We start from the raw sequence: 13643 nt of genomic DNA, 5'->3' as shown, positions 1-13643 counted from the left end.
GAGAATAAATGTTTTTTTTTAACTAATTTCTCTTCGAAAACTATTAAAATATTTGATTTCAAAAATTGTATCGTTTCAATACAAAACGTTTGTCTTGTCTTGTCAATACAAAACAAAGTCTTTAAGTAACATTGTAAGTAAAATTCTCTTATAACAGCAAGTGTGTCAAAAACGTCACATTAAAATGATTATTCTCTTCTAAGAAAATAATTGTATTTAAAGTGTCACAATATTGAAGACTTGAATCCTAAATTTTTTAGATATGTTTGTAAGATTTTTGAATTAAAATTATGTGTCAAGAAACAGAAAAATTTCAAGGCACAGCTTAAATTTGTATTTATTCAAAGGTTAACTTTGACGGCGGCAACGTCGGCTGTCGTTACTCCTGTGCCAAACACCGGAGATTGTATGAAGTCACTGCCCATCTTCTAGTGCGGTTAAGAATGTATCCTTGGCGAAAGCGCTTCCCCAGGTCGGTAATGCAAAGTTCGTGAATAATGATCTTTCCACTACGAAAGAGATTAAACCTCTCCAGGATGCTCCTATTGGCAGTCTCCGTAGGGTTAGCAGCGTTGTGAATAACGACACTGCAACATTCCTAGAGTACCTTTCACTAAACTTTTTAGTGAGGTACTTAAGAAGCTCAACCAAATTATAGTTGCGGGCATTGATAGGTGTAATATTAATGGCACGATTACCTCTGACTGTTGGCAGATGGTGAAACTGGGGCTCTAGGCTGGCTTTCTCAAAGTCATGCATGATTGAAAGGAAGATATTTCTTGCAGGCCGCGAGCTCACGCATGGATCCCGATAGAACCCTCAAGTCCAGAATTAGATGATCAGGATTCCCGGCCCTCCCCTGTCACGACTGGAAGATCGCGAAACTGGAATAGCCAAAGGGTCTTCGAGACGATTACTCTCCGTATTTATAAAAAAGATGGGTAGAAGCTTCATGCGAGCCTCCACAACCCTCTTCAGAAGCTGTGTCGCAACACGTGGGGGTCCCAGTGCTACTATCACCTTCCCATGGATGATGATGTAACAGGGTCCTCTTCTGTCGCAGCACAGTCTTCTTCCGAAAATGTCAAAAGTTTATCCCTAATAGAGACTGATGACTCAACTGAAAAAGTTCTCTCCAGTGAGGAAGAAGATGAACTGTTAGGTTTATCTTCGTCTGTTCTGGATGAGCTGGATTTAACAGTGGTGGAGGTTGATCTGCCTATTTGTTGCCAAAAATTCTGCAAATACTACAGACTAATCTTCAACACTCTGTAAAGGCTTCGGACTCCATTTTTTCCGCCTGTGAAAAACTGCGGAAGATGTCGTTCTCATCCAAGAACCCTGGTTCGACAACGTGTTATATGTAACAGGAAAAGGTAACCCAAGGTCCTGCATACCAGTAAAACGTAGTCAAAATGTATTTTTTGGTCCCTAATTTCAGTTATAAAGACGTCTCCACAGCCAGTATGGTAATAGACAACCATACCTACTGGCTGGTATCAGCGTATTTGGGCCACGACCACCAGGGCCCACCGCCTGGTACCATCCTGGATAAGACGGTCGCTGAATCAACAAGACAATTATCGGTTGTGACGCAAATGCGCACCATAGTACATGGGGTAGTACCGATGTAAATAACAGAGGTCTCTTTTTGATTATATTTTAACAACTCATCTGGTAGTAAGTTACGTCGGTAGTGAACTAGCCTTCGTTACTAAAAATCGACAAGAAGTATTATGGAAAAATGAAAAGATCGTACCTATTTCAACTGAAAGGGAGAAGATAGGTATATCGTGCGCTAAATGTAATCTTCTGTTAGAAGAAACAGCTCTTACAATAACAAACTCTAAGTGGTACAATTTACCAACGTGCGCAGCCACAAAACTCATATGGACTTCATTGGACCTAAAGCCCACCGAAGACTTGTTATCTCAAAGCAGACTTCATGTTAGCTCCCTAATAGGTGTCCTTACGGGACACTGTCTTATAGGCTGACACACAATACGACTTGGTGTAGCCTCAAATGACTTCTGCAGGAGCTGTATGGATGGGGAAGAAGAGGAAACAATCTGTCACCTTGCACTTTCACTAAGACGCAGACTTCATCTGGGAGGCTACCTTTTTGATAATCCTAGTGAACTAGCTAATAAGGATATCAAAATCCTTCTTCGCTTTATAAAAAGCTCAAACTGGTTCGACTAGTAAGAAGTAATTCTCTGGATTCATGTGGTATCACAATAGACCTTTTCTTTAAGCCTTAGTGTGTGGATTCTGTATTCGTAGCCATTTTAACCTAACCTAACCTTTAGCTTAACTCGTCGATACAATTGTTTTTACTTATATTGAAAAATATTCGTTTCACCTTTTACCTCTGTACATTACGGGGTTACATACAATTTTTAATTCAATGCAAAGAATCAGGCTTCTTTTCCAGCAAAAAAAAGTTTCCGCTTCAGTTGGTCATTCATTTAGTTGGTAGCACTGGAATTTGACACCTGTCAAGCTAAGCTGTAAGCAACAAGCCACAAAGCACTACTAATTATGAATTTTTGTATTAAAAGTTTTTAACAAATTTTAAGATATTTTTTACACGACTTAAATTTTTAGTTTGTATGCAATCACATTTTTACTCAAGGACTTTGAAATGATTGGTGTTGAATTCCTTAAGCTTGAAATATTTTTGTTTAGTACAAATCAAACTATGTCACTTTTCCTTCATAAGAAACATCGAAACACCACTTGCATTTTAGAAAGTGCTTTAAAACTTAATCATTTTTAAATCTTCTTGTGTGGTGGAAACACCAAAAAGATTTATTTAGTCTAAACTGTGATAAACCTTTGGTGCAAACATAGCAAAACTTAATTACTTTTTCTATTGTTTTCTCCTGCAAAATAAGCCCAGTTAGTCCATTTTCATTAACAAAACTAAATAGTATCAACATTTAAAGATTGATTTTTTTCGCCAATGGAAAACATATGTTACCAAATGCACAACTAATCAACGAACACAACCATCGAGATACAAATGCAATATCAATCGTACCAACATTTGAGAACGAAATAACATAAAATCCATTCGAGACTCGTATAAATATCAAAAACCCATCCATAAGATAAGATTCTGCTTTAACTTTTATCGGTAGAATTCATAATGCGGATATTGTTTTTGTTATTCGTGTAAAATCATACTATGTCAAAATTAAACAAAAAATACTGTTTTATTTGAGTTGTATGGAATGAAATTGAATATTATCACAACTTATTCATTTAAAACCGTATTGTCTCCAAAGTTCTTCTAATTGGATCTTTTATTATATTCTACCAAATGACAGAATAAGAAAATGATATGGAGTGTTTTAAGAAGCGCCCTTATTTACACATTCTAGAGGGCCCAAAACAGTTTCTATTCCATCCCTTTCTCGTAGATTCCTACATGTATAGAACTATATTAATCCACCCCTTGATCTATTATCCTTGTTTATATATAAACAAAATATATATAGTGAACAGCACTTTATACGCATACAACATACTCTATACCTTATACCCTAAATATTTACGATAAAACTCACTTAACAGAGTCCTTATTTTATATAGTGTGAGAAGATAATAGCGTAGGTTTATTGCTTTATATCATTTGTATGGTGGTCGAGTATTATACGAGTATACTATCTATATATAACATCTATGTATATCCTTGCTTTAATTATGTCATAAATTATAAATATTACCCGTTGAGTTAATTTTTATGGTCGTAAAGTTATTAAGACACGTCCGCCGAGTGGTCCGCTCGTCTACCTCCCGTGTATAGGGCCCTATTTCACTCTTGATGACAATTATTATGCTCCTTTTTGATTTTGATTATCCTCAGAAACTATTTTTATACTCAGTGAGGTATGAGTTTGGTATTTCATATTGTGTTCGTGTGATTTCTTAATGTGTCACACGATTAATTTCAGGATTTCCTTTCTTTTTTAAATTGATTTCTTCTCCACTTCCTAGATAATAACTATAATTGATTTCTCATTGAATTGAAAACAGAAAGAGAGATGTTACCAAATATGTACATTTGAATGTTGAATTTCTATAAAGGAAAAGCTTGATTACTTTTGTGTCGACATTGTGTCACAAACCACACAGAATTGGAGACAGGCAGACATTTATTTTGTTTAATTATGACGTTGTTGTCTTATACCGAATGCGAGAGATTGGTGTTGACAATGCCACGAACCATCAATACCACACCTTCCATTTATATACGTCTACTTTATCTATATGTAAATAAGTCTGTTCATAGCACATTGCAACACAATTATTCTCGTGGTTTGGTGCACTAATGATCAAAATCTCATTCTCGTACAATTCAATCAACGAACGTTTTGTCTCTCTATACCTGGGAGATTATTTGATATCAAAATGAGGCATAATATAAAGTGTTCTCACGTACAACACGTATTGCAAGTTGCGAGGTGTGTTTCTGATGCATTATTGTATTAAAGCCTGTTCGATTTGGTTGGTAACGTAATGGTGATGGGTCTGGGGTTTAAAATGGATTTTCCATCACTTCAATTTGTCAACGCTCATCGATTTGGCGCCTCATAAATCAATTTGTACTTTTGTTGTTTGCTTTTTTGGAAAAGGTATAGATTAGGTTTAACTTCCACAAAACATTTAAAACAACAAAAATTATTATTATTAAAAATGGTGTTAGATTATGGTGTAGATAAATTTACATGGTGTATAAATACAATTGTCTACTATACAAAAAAATATGTATAGTTCAAGATGAAAGTGTTGATCAACTGAGTGAAGAAAACACTAACTCCGAAGTTTTTTGCTAATATCTCAGTTTCTATAAGTCTCAAGAAAAACTGTCATAAGATGTAAACTTTAGAAAAAATGACTTGAAATATATTAAGCTATCAATTTTAAGTATTAATTCTATATTAAGAAAGTTACAGTCATGAAAAGATGTAAATTTTAGTTAAGACCGGAATTCGTTGCTTGTTTGTTATTTTTTAGTTTTTTATAAAGTTTTTTTTCTGTAAAAATAAGTATTCTTACATTTTTTCGTAAAGAATACTAGACTACGGGAAGTAGAACTATTTTTTCACTCATTTTATAAGCAATGGAAGACCGCAATTATAAGTTTTTTTTAAATGATTCTATTGAAAGAGATTTAAGAAAATGTGAATAGTTCAAGATGGAAGTGTTTATCAACTTATTGAAGAAAACACTAACTCCGAAGTTTCTTGCTAATATCTCAGTTTCTATAGGCCTCAAGAAAAACTGTCATAAGATGTAAACTTTAGAAAAAATGATTTAAAATATGTTAAGCCATCAATTTTAAGTATTAATTAACTATCAAGAAAGTTTTACAGTCATGAAAAGATGTAAAATTTAAGTAGGACCTGAATTTGTTACTTTTTTGTTATTCCTTAGACTGTGTTGATTTTTTTTTTCTGTAAAAATAAAATTTAGTTAGATTTTTTGAAAATACGAAATAGTTGTGACAGATTTTATAAGCAAAATATTGGACCACACGACTTTTTCGAAAACCATAAGATCTTAGTTTATAAAAAGTGCAAATTCGAGTTTTCTTTTATGATTCCCTCGTTTCGAGTTTCGAAAAAATATTATGGTTTCTAGTTTCGAGTTAATCCACAATTTTTGGTAAGATCCCTCACAACTTTATCGTCCAGACTACATACACCTAAAATTCTACACCGATATTGAATCTTCAATATATCGACAAAATAAAAAAAAGATTAATTCTTAGCACGACTTTTTGATGTCGGTCAGTTGCTTTATTTTTCTTATCCTGTTTAAGACTCTCAAAAAATTTATGAGCCGGCCATTTTTCTTTTTTGTTATAAGTTAGTAATGATGACATAGGTAACTACAACTTGTAGATGTCTTATCACGATTTTTGTTTAAAGTGCACTTCATATGCGTGAGGGTTTTTTTAAACTTATTTTTTTGTTTTTTTTTTCACAAAAAGAAGATTAGAAAAAAAGAATTCTATTGAATTTTGATGGATTTCGGGTTTTGTCTGATTTGGGAAGAACTACTTTTGGATTTAAGACTTGTAAGTCATATATTTTTTGTCACGAAAATTGATTTAAATTTTCAACCTTAATTCAGAACGTTTCATTGGATTTGTCAAACTTGACATGTAAATCTTTTTGATGGGTTTTTGAAACAGTTTTATAGATTTTCTTCGGAAGGGAAAATACACTCAAAAGAAGTTTACGCACTCAAAAGTTTTAAGTTATAAATTTATCCTTTTTTAAAAGGTCACAAAAATAAAAACTTGTCGATTTTATCGGTATTCAGATTTATCTTGAACTTATATTGTTTTGCTAACCTCGGGTTCGATTTACAGTTAACCATAAGGATGCAAACATACCTGACAAACTTTGTCATTTCTGCCTCAGTAACAGAGACTATACAGTACCTACACATTTCAGAAGTGGGTATGAGATATTATCTTCAGATGAAGTCCTTAAAAGTTAATTTGCTCTTGCCTTATACGATCCATCAATCTTTTGTCTCCTTTAATAGACTATATCATTTTTATATCTGACTGTATAATGTATAGGATTATAAAATAAAAATTATTACACATTTTTCAATTTAAGAATTCTTTTTATGCGTATACACAGAGATTCTCGTTATCTTTACATCAGATTCTTGGATAAGGTATCAAGTTGTATAAAGAAATAAAATTTTCTTACAGACACCATCACCACCACCGGTTGCATCTAAAGTCATTATACAAATCGATCATAAATATTCTTCTCCTTGTGTCTTGTATTTTTATGTATGTATATAAATTCACTCTCAGGTCAGGTGATGTGGAAGGATATTCCTTATGCATAAGATGAAGAAACATAACAAAACAAAAACAGCAACAAAAAATAAGAATATATCAAGAAAATGAGAAACTTTTAATACGCTTGGTTATTTGTTCAAGGAATAACATAGTTTTATGTTATAAAAGAAAAATATATGCATGCATAAGACCGCCTCTGGCGATAGCTTGTTAAAGTTGAACACAAGTCGTTAAGAAAAAGAAAGAACAAAAACGAAAACTCCATCAGAATGAAACGAAGAGAAAAAAAATGATAATAATTTGATTCCGACCTTCGTCGTTTCAATGGCGGCGCGGCGGTAACAGTGGCGGCGGCTGTGGCATCCAATCCAAACGTAACACACACTCAACGAATATGCAAATACATTTTCTTGTGATCCAAACTAAATATCCATAAGATGCAAAATAAGCGAGCTTAAAAAAAGCAAATTGAAACAAGAATGCATAAAAAATACGATGCGGTGCGTTTCGGTCTTTTGAGACACATTTGCAGCGAGTTATGTTGAATATTTCTTTTTTTACTTTGTCGCATTTAGTTTAAGATTAAGATGAAAATGTATAAGAGCTTGAAACTGGGTTGTATGGACTCGCTTTAATGTCAGCTTCTTGACAGATGTTACACTTCTTGTAACAAGAGTAACTGACAGTTTTTTAAATGCATCTTTTCGTATTTTTTTAAGAGTATCGTGAAAGTCTAAATCTTTAATCTTTTAACTAAATTAATATTTGTTGGTTTTTGTTTTTGTGAGACAATAATTCGCCTTTAAAAATGCACAAGTGAAAATATAAGGCATCGATATAGTTACATACCAAAAAGCAAATAACAAAAATACGATAAATTGAAATATGTTAATTTAGAAACAATCTCTCTTTGTGTTTTGGCAATTGGAACATGTTTATTGATTAAATCACGGTTTTATTTTTTTTTAAATGAATATGTTGTGAAATGTGAGCATAGCATTTTATTTCAGTAATTGATTTGACTTTGTTTTCCGTTACTTTTATTTTTGGCAGTCTAAGAAAAAATTAGATTGATTTAAAGTTTAATTGGTGTATACTTTGATGCAAGAAAATTGGACCGTAGGTAGCTCCCTCGGTCTATACAATTTTCAACAAATTAAGTTTATAAAAGTAATTATTGTATTTAAATAAAGCGACCATTGGGTTTTTGAGGTTGGGAGTACATTTATCCTCTGCGGTACAAACAAGCCTTAACCGTCCATATTTTCAAAAAAAACAATATTGGGTGATATTTAGTTGTATTGGACATTGACAGTAACTTGAGATCTGAAGAAATAAACTTCAATTAAAGTTATCAGCCATCGTCAAGTTCAGTTCACTTTTGTGGGTGTAATTTAATCGCATGATTAATGATTCTCACAATCAAACATCGCTTGGTCGACATATTCTGAGAATTCTTACATTGTATCCAACTTTACGGTGGGAGTGTAAAATATGAGTATTGAAAACAAAGCTTTGGAATTAAAAACATTTGTTACAAATAAAAGCAAACAAATTTAATATTTCTAAAAATAATTGGAGACACAAAATGTGTAGTATTTAAAGAAGGGGAAAATAAGGTTGTGCGCTTTTTTCATACTCAGTGAATACAGTGACTAACCCTTTTCAATCAACAAAATGTTATACAATTTGAATGATGAAGACTTTAAAAACTGTGTACAAATACTGAAATAATAAATAACAAAATGGAAACTTCCATAATTTAAAATCCCCCACAACATTGAGTATAAACACGTTTGCAAAAGATGTTTTTTTACTACTCACCATATATTCCATTTCAGGTGTTGTTAATTTAAATTCCTTAAATTTAACATCGCGTAAAACGTTTAACTTGACACTCTGATTATACTATTGGGCAACCTGGAAATAAAAGAAAAAAGGTTTTATTACTGAAATGCAATTAAACAATATATACACTTTATTTTTACAAATCAGAAATCGCATGAAACCGTAAGTTAGAGAAGTTTTAAAACAGGAGTTTTTAGTATTGCAAGGCTGCTGGCTACTCACTTTAAGTAAAACACAGATTTTGTATTAAATAATAATAAAAACAAATTGTATAACCACCATCTATCAAGAAGTTAAGAACATCTAAATTATAAGTTTGTACAAAAATGTGGGTATACCTACAGGTGGTTATACAATTTCGTCGTCGTCGGTCTGAGGCTCAAAACAAAGCTAAGCTAGGTTTATCTGGCACATAATAATTTATATGTTATTAACCTTCTTTTAACTGCTGTTCAAATAATATTACAAATTTTGTTTTTTTTTTGTTATCTTAGAGGTATGCTCATAAAAATATGCTTCCTATTTGATCACAAAGCGGTCTTTTACTCGAACTCTTATCCTAACAAAAAATAATGCAGAGTTTATCCATGAATAAGAAGACAAGAAAAAAATACTAAAGCTTGAACAAACATATTTGAACAGACGGTTTTTTTTTTGGTTTTGTTTTTAAGTCAGCACTGCCAACAAGTTCTCGACGGCTATGGTTTAACCAAAAAGAAAAGAAGCCACCGAAAAATTATATAGAAGCGCATACACAAACATAAATACATATTATATACACATCTAACGGCGATAACCAATTGTCTACTATATTTATCTACTGAAAAACAGTTTATCTCAAAAAAAACAACTAGATCAACAAATAAATCGGCTTCTTTGAAATGCGTAGTTATATAAACGCATCATCATCCTCCTCATCGCAATAACAAAAAGCAAGCGTTAATAATTATTATCTACTAAGAACTATAAGAATTTAACTTTATAGTCAAAACTTCGTAGGTAGGAGCCTATAGGTATTTAATCAAGCTCCTTTTGAAAACATGTGTGTGTGTTTTTGTTCGAATATCTTATCTAGATATTTATGTTTTACAAACATGGCGGACTATTAAAAAGGACAAAACACTATAGGTACGCAATACAAATATTTAATGAATCAAACAAGATCCAAAGATATACCCTCACTCGCACCAAGAACTCCAACCGGGACACCAACAACAACAAATAAAACGCTCATCCTTCATTAAAATTAAAACTTGCAATATTCCAAAACCCACCAAAACAAAAATAACGAATGAGAAAAAAAAGAAGACCTGCAACAAAATCACCACAATCTGTCCATCTTTGGGATGCATCTGCAGGCATTAATTTTAATTAATCACCCATCGTTTTTTCATCTGTCGTTCACTTAAAACGACATACAAAATAAAAAAAAGCAAAAGAAAAACTTCAAAACAAACATACTCTGCGCCATATACCCAACCCACCGAAAAAAAATAAATGTTGAGAAAAATAAAATGAATATAAATGTACGTATTTACAAAAGATACAAAAATAATATTCTCGCAAACCGAACACAAGAAGTGGTGTCTCGAAATCATTGTCTGTGATCTTGGATTTTTGGAGAATCATTTTTTTTTTGGTAAAATTCAGCGTTGCCAATTTATTGAATATTTCATATAATGCAAGAAATAGAATAAGATTGTATACTTAAATAACTTCAGAAACATTAACTGAAATATTCGATTGTATTTGAATTGTAACTTTATAAGAAGTGAGCAAAAATCAAATAGCCAAACAGTTTCGGAATTCGTGAGAATCAACAAGAAAAAACATTTTTAATAGAAAATTAGAAATCAAGTAAGAAAAGTGCCAAACCCGATACCAAAAATTACGTACAGAGTAAAATTTGATAAAGAAATTGTTAAAAGTGGTATTTATACACATTTTGGGGCACAAAAGGTTTAAATGAGATGGGCGCTGGATTAGCTTTAAGTTGTTAAAAGTAATGAAAAATTATATATTTTGTAGATATCCCCGAAATGGTTTGTTTTAGATAAAAAACATTGTTCAGAAAACTTATAGCGAAGACAATTGTACACCATATTATTGATGAAGTTTTTTCCGCAGAATGTACCGTTAAAAGTTTTCCCATATAATTATTATTTTGACAAAGTTGGCAACGTTGGTTGATGAAGAATTGTGAAGAAAGAAAAAATGTTTTCCAGCTTTTGTCTCTGCAACTGTGTTCTCTCATCCAATGATACTTTTTGGCAGAATAGTTTTGTTCTTTTGAGTTTTTTCGGTTTTGGTTTCGTCTTTTTTTTCTTTTTTTTTGGTTGAATTTTGTATTTGTTCATCTGCAACCTTGTTCAGATCGAAGAATAATTAATTTAAATCGTTTGTCGAATGGAAATGAATCCGAAATTGTAGAATGTTATTTTTTTGTGTCAGCTCGTTGTCGTTTATGGGGATTTTTCATTGGAAATCAAGAAGACTTTATCTTGACGAAGGCAACGACGACGACGCAGCCGACACGACCGCGACGCGACGACGAATTTAACGACGATGTTATATGCCTGCCTATGCGACGAAGACGAGACAACCATGAACCATTATCAAAAGCATGAAGCTTTGTCATTTTCACTCTCCCTAAAGAATATATGAACAAACTATAATCATTTTGACTTTTTATCGACAAAGGCGCGGGGAATTGAGTAATTTATAATATTGTATACCTATAAAAAGAGAGCCTATACCTAGTCGTCAGCTACTTTATAGGTTGTTCGTAAACATGTTGGTGTTGTTTATAGTATTTTTTTAAACTTTTTTTTTTGTTAATTTAATTTAAGAATATAAATGTGTAATTAATTAAAATTTTAAATAAGGCGAAGAAAATAAAACGTTTAAAACAAAAATCAGATGCGAAAAAAGCTAAAAAAACTGGAATAATTTATTCAAACAAAGTCAGTTATTTTTGGTATTGTCGATAATTTTGTTTCTGTTCCATGTTGATTATATTAAATGATTGTAATAAAATTTTGTTAGCAAAATAACACGATACTTATAATCAAAAATAATAAAAACACAAACTACACGAAATATAATTTAAATAAACATTTTTGTGTGTTTGCGATACTCGTATATATTTTTTTTTGTTCTGGCTCCTTTCTGAGAATCGATATTCTGGTGGGAGTTTCTTGGTTTGTTTTGTATTTTATTGCTTATGAATAGTCATAAGGTAGGTTATAGAGGTATTGTTTTATTTGATTGTCATTCTTGGAATTTGACACAATTTAATATATCACTAACGATGTGTTGCTGTATGTCGGTCGGTCGCCGCTCGGTAGGAAATATCTCAGCACAAAAGCGATTAAAATGTTAATCAGTTTCGATGATGATTATTATGAGTGAATACTGAATACTGATATGGACTTTTGAATAAATACATTTTGTGATACGTATTAAAAATTTCATTCAAGGGAATTACTTATTTAATATAGCTATTTGTTTTGTTGTTATGATTTATGCAAATATTTGTAATAAGGTATTCTAATCTGGTTTTCTGGCATTTATATTTTAAAAGGAAGTAGAAAATAAATCCGCTGAATTTTTATTAATTTTTGTATATACCTTTATGTAAGAACAAGCGCCACAACAAAGACAAGATTTGCATGAAAATTGTATCTATTTGTTTAAGTAAAGTCAGTTTTGAATATTGAAGGGAATTCAAACTATCAATAATTTTATTGTAAACTTAAGAGTACAGGCCTCTCAACACCAACTTGAGGCATGCCAGTAAAAGTATGTTATTCGAACTATTTATCATTTTTCTTCGCTCAGTTTTTTTTTCAAAATTTCATTCAAATCCTGAAATGAATGACACACAAAACTAAACCTTAAGAGTGCAGGCCTCTCCACACAAACTTGAGGCATGCCAGTAAAAGTATGTAATTCGAAAGTAACGAATTCAAATCCTGAAATGAATGACACGAAAAATGTGAACAAAGTAATACAAGTCTTTGAGCTCAACAACTTATTATTAAAAATAACTTTTTTATTGTTAAATAATATTTACTTCTACCCTTCGATATTAACGTATATTTAGAGTTTTAAATGTCCTTATGACAAGATTGAATTTTAAAAATCTCATTAAAAAATTGAAAGAATCGCATTCAAATTTTAAACAAAATAGTGCAGGTCCTCAAACACAACCTTAAGGAACACCACTCAAAATCCCCTTATTTAATAATTTCAAATTCTCGTTTTCAGCATAAAACAAAATGTCTAAAAAATAAAAAATTAAATATTAGAGTCCTATCGCTTGCCAACAACCACCAGTCACCTGCCAAACTTTTCCAACTAACCACAGACAGAAGAGAATGAAAACAAGACTAGAAAAAAAATACGAACTTCATTTAACCACCCACTTAATGTTGGTGTTTCATATACTTTTCATCGCACCAAAGTCCATTAAAAAGTGTCTCCACTTAAACTAACAAAATTTCTACATAAAGTACATACATTTAGGATAAAATATATATATTTATGTGGTATAGTACTATGTAGACTTATGGATATGAAGTTATGTATAAAAACTCGTTTACGTATAAGGAGCTATAACTCAAACAGGATTCTGGGTGACACCAGTGACACAAGGACTTTTAATGTATGTCTATATAGATGGGGATACATTGGGGAAGACGGTTAAGGGGAGTTAGGATGGACCAACATCGACTCTATGAACAGCAGGCGTGGGACTTGTCTTTTCCAATAACTTTTACCCACAATTTTCCTCTTTTTAACTACATACTCATATAGACATTTTCAACAAAATGAAAAGTGCTATAGAGTGCGGTAGAGTTAGAGAGCTTGTTTCTCGTATATGTATGTAGGACCAAGTTTGGTTACACTAATGACACGTAAAATGAAGTACCCGGGTTATAAAATTCCGTCTAGTGTT

General features: G+C 32.0%; 1 protein-coding gene across 1 annotated transcript in view; it reads right to left on the bottom strand.

Moving 5' to 3' along the window:
• LOC129943028 (frizzled-2) overlaps window positions 1-13643 on the bottom strand; it is a 315230-nt gene that overhangs the window by 23927 nt on the left and 277660 nt on the right. The window contains exon 5 of the mRNA XM_056052232.1: window positions 8660-8755. The gene's annotated coding sequence lies outside the window, so the exon portion shown is untranslated. The remainder of the gene's footprint in view (window positions 1-8659; window positions 8756-13643) is intronic.

This window comes from Eupeodes corollae, chromosome 1 (assembly GCF_945859685.1).
Source record: "Eupeodes corollae chromosome 1, idEupCoro1.1, whole genome shotgun sequence".
Taxonomy (NCBI): Eukaryota; Metazoa; Arthropoda; class Insecta; order Diptera; family Syrphidae; genus Eupeodes; species Eupeodes corollae.
Note: the sequence above shows the minus strand (reverse complement) of the source record. Positions and strands in the feature narration are given on the sequence as shown.